Below are 7,057 nucleotides of genomic sequence, written 5' to 3' on the forward strand. Positions count from 1 at the left end.
GGCAGCTGGAGAGAAAGGTCAGGTTACCGACAAAGGGAAGCCCATCAGACTCACAGTGGCTCTCTCAGCAGAAACCCTATAAGCCAGAAGAGAGTGGGTGCCAATATTCAACATCCTTAAAGAAAAGAAATTTCAACAAAGAATTTCATAACCAGCCAAACTAATCTTCATAAGGGAAGGAGAAATAAAATCCTTTATGAACAAGCAATTGCTCAGATAGTTCATCACCACCAGGCCTGCTTTACAGGAGTTCTTGAAAAAAGCACTAAACATCGCAAGAAACAACCAGTACCAGCCACACCAAAAATCTACAAAGTGGTAAAGACCATTGACACAATGAAGAATCTGCGTCAACCAATGGGCAAAACAACCAGCTAGCATCAAAATGGCAGGATCAAATTTACACATAACAATATTAACCTTAAATGTAAATGGGCTAAATGCCCCAATCAAAAGACATAGATTGGCAAGTTGGATAAAAAGTAAGACCTATCAGTGTGCTGTATTCAGGAAACCCATCTTATGTGCAAGGACACATATAGGCTCAAAATAAAGGGATGGAGGAAGATTTACCAAGCAAATGGAGAACAAAACAAAAGCAGGAGTTGCAATCCTAGTCTCTGATAAAATGGACTTTAAACCAACAAATATCAAAAGAGACAAAGAAGGGCATTATTACATAATGGTGAAAGGATCAATGCAACAAGAAGAGCTAAGGATCCTAAAAATATACACACCCAATACAGGAGCACTCAGATACATAAAGCAAGTTCTTAATGACCTACAAAGAGACTTAGACTCCCACACAATAATAGTGGGAGACTTTAGCACTCAACTGGCAATATTAGACAGATCAATGACACAGAAAATTAACAAGGATATCCAGGACCTGAACTCAGCTCTGGACCAAGCAGACCTAATAGACATCTACAGAACTTCCCACCCCAAATCCACAGAATATACATTCTTCTCAGCACCACATCACACCTACTCTAAAATTGACTACATAATTGGAAGTAAATCGCACTCCTCAGCAAATGCAAAAGAACGGAAATTGTAACAAAGGGTCTCTCAGACCACAGTGCAATCAAATTAGAACTCAGGATTAAGAAACTAACTCAGAACTGCACAACTTTATGGAAACTGAATGAATGGCTCCTGAATGTCGACTGGATAAACAATGAAATGAAGGTAGAAATAAAGATGTTCTTCGAAACCAATGAGAATGAAGACACAATGTACCAGAATCTCTGGGACACATTTAAAGCAGTGACTAGAGGGAAATTTATAGCAATAAATGTCCATATTAGAAGTGAGAAGAGATCTAAATTGATACCCTATCATCAAAATTGAAAGAGCTAGAGGAGCAAGATCAAAAAAATTCAAAAGCCAGCAGAAGACAAGAAATAACTAAGATCACAGCAGATCTGAAGGAGATAGAGACACAAAAAACTCTTCAAAAAATCAATTAAATCCAGGAGCTTGTTTTTTTAAAAGATAAACAAAATGGACAGACCACTAGCTAGATTAAAAAAAAAAAAAAGAAAAGAGAGAAGAATCAAATATATGCAATAAAAAATGATAAAGGGGATATCACTGATCCCACAGAAATACAAACTACCATCAGAGATTACCAGAAAGAACTCTATGCACATAAACCAGTAAACCTGGAAGAAATGGATAAATTCCGGGACACTTACACCCTCCCATGTCTAAATCAGGAAGAAGTTGAAACCCTGAATAGACCAATAACAAGGGCTGAAGTTGAGGCAGCAATTAATAGCCTACCAACCAAGAAAAGCCCAGGTCCAGATGGGTTCACAGCCGAATTCTACCAGACATACAAAGAGGAGCAGGTACCACTCCTTCTGAAACTATTCCAAACAATCCAAAAACAGGGAATCCTTCCTAAATCATTTTATGAGACTAACATCATCCTGATACCAAAACCCGGCAGAGGCTCAACAGCGACAGCAAACAACTTCAGGCCAATATCCGTGATGAACATAGATGCAGAAATCTTCAATAAAATACTGGCAAACCGATTGCGATAGCACATCAAAAAGCTTATCCATCATGATCAATTAGGCTTCATCCCGGGGATGCAAGGCTGGTTCAACATACGCAAGTCTATAAATGTAATTCACCACATAAACAGAATCAAAGACAAAAACCACATGACTATCTCAATAGATGCAGAGAAGGCCTTTGACAAAATTCAACAGCCCTTTATGCTAAAATCTGTCAATAAACTAATTATTAATGGAACATATCTCAAAATAATAAAAGCTATTTATAACAAACCCACAGCCAATATCATACTAAATGGGCAAAACTGGAAACATTCCTTTGAAATCTGGCACTAGACAAAGATGCCTCTCTTACTGCTCCTATTCAATATAGTATTGGAAGTTCTAACCAGAGCAATCAGGCAAGAAAAAGAAATAAAGGGCATTTAAATAGGAAAGGAGGAAGTCAAATTGTCTCTATTTGTAGACGACATGATTGTATATTTAGAAAACCCCATCATCTCAGCCCAAAATCTCCTGAAACTGATAAGCACCTTCAGCAAAGTCTCATGATACAAAATCAATGTGCAAATATCACAAGCATTCCTATACACCAATAAAAGACTAACAGAGCACCAAATCAATAGAGAATCCCCATTCACAATTGCTACAAAGAGAATAAAATACCAGGAATACAACTTACAAAGGATATAAAGGATCTCTTCAAGGAGAACTACAAACCACTGCTCAAGGAAATAAGAGAAGACACAAACAAATGGAAAAACATTCCATGTTCATGGTTAAGAAGAATAAAAATGGCCATACTGCCCAAAGTAATTTACAGATATTGTGAAAATGGCCATACTGCCCAAAGTAATTTATAGATTCAATGCTATCCCAATCAAGCTACCGATACCTTCTTCACTGACCACTTTAAACTTCATATAGAACCAAAAGAGAGTCCACATAGCCAAGACAATCCTATGCAAAAAGAACAAAGCTGGAGGCATCATACTATCTGACTTCAAAGTATACTCTAAGGCTACAGTAATCAAAACAGCATGGTGCTGGTACCAAAACAGAGATATAGACTAATGGAACAGAACAGAGGCCTCAGAGGCAATGCCACACACCTAAAATCTTCTGATCTTTGAAAAACCTGACAAAAACAAGCAATGGGGAAAGGATCCTCTGTTTAATAAATGGAGTTGGGAAAATTGGCCAGCAATGTGTAGAAAGCAGAAACTGGACCCCTTTCTGACACCTTACACTAAAATTAACTTCAATTGATTAAAGACTTAAGCATAAGACCTCATACTACAAATACCCTAGAAGAAAAACTAGGCAAAACCATTCAGGACATAGGCATAGACAAGGACTTCATGACTAAAACACCAAAAGCATTGACAACAAAAACTAAAATAGACAATTGGGTTCTAATTAAACTCCAGAGTTTCTGTGCAACAAAAGAAACAATCATTAGCGTGAACCAGCAACCAACAGAACGGGAAAATTTTTTGCAATGTACCCATCTGACAAAGGGCTAAATCCAGAATTTCAAAGAATTAAACAGATTTAAAAGAAAGAAACAAACAAACCCATTCTAAAGTGCGTGAAGGATATGAACAGACACTTTTCAAAAGAAGACATATGAAGCCAACAAACATATGATAAAATGCTCATCACTGGTTATTAGAGAAATGCAAATCAAAACCACATTGAGATACCATCTCACGACAGTTAGAATGGCAATCATTAAAATATCTGGAGACAACAGATGCTGGAGAGGATGTGAAGAAACAGGAACACTTTTACACTGTTGGTGGGAGTGTAAATTAGTTCAACCATTGTGGAAGACAGTGTGGTGATTCCTCAAGGATCTAGAAATAGAGATTCCAATTGACACAGCAATCCCATTACTGAATATATACTCAAAGTATTATAAATCATTGTATTATAAAGACACGTGCACACGTATGTTCATTGCAGTACTGTTTACCATAGCAAAGACCTGGAACCAAACCAAATGCTTATTGATGATAGACTGGACAAGGGAAATGTGGCACATATACACCATGGAATACTATGCAGTCATAAAAAGCGATGAGTTGATGTCCTTTGCAGGGACAAGGATGAATCTGGAAACCGTCATTCTCAGCAAACTGACACAAGAACAGAAAATCGAACACTGCATGTTCTCACTCATAGGTGGGTGTTGAACAATGAGAATACATGGACAGAGGGAGGGGAGCATCACATATTGGAGTCTATTGAGGGGTGCTGGGGAGGGACAGCGGGAGGTGGGGAGGTTAGGGAGGGATAACATGGGGAGAAATGCCAGATATAGGTGATGGGGAAATGGAGACAGCAAACTACCTTGCCAAGTATGTACCTATGCAATGATCCTGCATGTTCTGCACATGTACCCCAGAACCTAAAGTACAATTAAAAAAAAAAAAAAAAGAAGAAGAATGGAACTCCTACAAATCAGTAAGAAAAAAAAAGAAAAACAGGTGAGGAACTTCAAACAGGCACATTACAAAAGAAGATATCTAAAGTGGCAAATAAACACATTTAAAAACACTCAACCATATTTGAAATCCAGGAAATAAAAATTACCACGATACAGGCAAAAAATAAATCAACTGATTAAATCTAGTATATGATAGGATGGGGAATACCGGAGCTTACATAAATTGGCCCAACCATATTGGAGAACAGGGTGTATTATTTAGTATGTGGAAGGTAGGTGCACTCTATGACCCAAGCAATTCACTCCTGGGTAATATACTCTTAAAGCTAATGTGTATGAACACTAGGAAATATAAGAATGTTTACAGCAGCATCGTTCACAATAGCTGAAAATGAACATAATCTCATGTATATCAATAATAGTCATACGTTCAAACACTATCCAACAATGAAAATGAATTGCAACTATAAACAACATGGATGTGTCTTATAGGAAATAATGTTAAGCAAAAGTGGACACATGCATGGATAAATATAGCTTGAATTCTATTTATTAAAAGCTTAAAAACTACATTGTTTTGGAATTCACACGGGTAACCCTGTCCTGAATCGCAAAAGCCAGGAATGTGGTTGCTTTAGAGAATGGGAAATAACAATTATCCATCAGAAGACACAGAAAGGCTTTTAGGGACTGTCAATTTTCTTTTATTTTTAGGACTGTGGTACACACACATCCAATCTGCCATCTTACAATTAAGTGTACAGTTTGGTCAATGCTGTTAGTGCAGAAAGTACATTGTTGCACGACGGTCACCACCGTCCATCTCCAGAACTTTTTTTCATCTCAATACAAAATTCTATGCCAAACAATAACTCCTCATTCCCCACTTCTCGCAGCCCCTGGCAACCAACATTCTACTCTCTCTATGAATTTACCCACTCTACGTACCTCATGCAATCATATAGTGTTCATCCTTCTGCAACTGGCTTATATCACTTAGTATATACTGTCTTCAAGCTTCCACCATGTCGTAGCATGCATCAGAATTTTTAAGGCTTCCTTTTTAAGGTTGAATTTCTATTGTATGCATGTACTCCTTTTGTTTATTCATACATATGTACGCATATACTCCTGTTTATTTAGCAACACTTGGGTTTCTTCCACCTTTTGGCTGTTGAGACCAATGCTGCTATGAACATAGACGTACAGAAACCTGTTGAGTGCCTACTTTGAAAAGATTTTTGTTTCTCAACATGTTTCAAAATTATTGATGTGAATCTATATGAAATTCACTTTCTATATGTGCATTACATTACACAAAATGGTTTTAAAACCATCCTACAGGCTGGAATTTAGTTACCATGCAAAATCTCTTCTTGGATTCTGTTTTTGTATTTCTTCGTATGTTCCTCACTGTCTTATCCTAATATTGAAGCAATCACTGTTTCTTTTCCATTTTCCTTTTTAAAATAAACTTTATTAGTGAGGTATAAAATATACAGAAAAATGCTCAGGAAATAATCATCAGTGTGATAGATTATTCACAAAATGAACACTCTGGTTTGAGTGTGTGTGTGCATGCATGGGGTATGTTTGAAACAAAATATGCAGTTATTTTAGGAGGCCAGCAATGTCTTAAGCTGAAAAATGAACACTTTAAGTGTGCTATTTAGATATAAGAAGGCAAATAACATGATATTCTTAAAGTGTAAACAAAAAGAGTTAAAAGTTGCCTTTTATGAGTGGAAATTGTAGATGAGGAAAGGGTGGGTTTTTTTTTCATAATTTGTGCATTTGACTGAAAATATTTAAGATGTGTTATATTTAAATATATATTAAATGCACTTAAAATTACATATATTGCAATTTGAAGACCATTTACTATTAAGAATAAATTAATCAACATCTATATTCTATCTTCCTCTATCTCAAGCAAGGCTCTCTTCATTATTTCAAATGTATATCCAGGTTTTCCTTTAAATCACCTTGAATTTTAGTATTATTTGAATGTCAATGTTTTAAATTATGACTTTATGGGGACTTGCTTCTAAATTGTGTGAAACTTTTTAGCCACATTTTGTTTCTTAACTGAACACCAGAGTGGTGGTATTTTTTACCCATAAGTATGGAGTATCTCATGTCTTCATGTTTCCTGGATATTTTATTATCATTCCTTCTTTTTGGTGAAATAGATCTTCAAATAATTCTTTTAGAAAGGATTTGTGAGTGCTAATCTTTGTTATCTTTTAATCCTTTGTTCATGGAAAAATTCAAGTCACATGCTATCTCCTATGTAAAAATTCCTAAGTGAAATCATTTCAAGGAAATGAACTTAAGAAGAATATTCTTCCTTTCATGCTTTACACACGTTTATGAAAGTGTATTTTATCTTTTATAGCATATGACATCGCATTTGAGTTAGCATGGCCTTTCACCGTCAAGGCTGAGACCTTGTGACCAAAGATTTTACAAAGTCGGTGTTTAGTACTTAGTTGATATTCAAAGCTTGTTCTTTTCTTAAATAACCAAGGGAAAGGGGAGCACAAGAAAATGATCTTTATTGTCAGTAGCAAGG

Source organism: Callithrix jacchus, chromosome 3, assembly GCF_049354715.1.
Source record: "Callithrix jacchus isolate 240 chromosome 3, calJac240_pri, whole genome shotgun sequence".
NCBI lineage: Eukaryota > Metazoa > Chordata > Mammalia > Primates > Cebidae > Callithrix > Callithrix jacchus.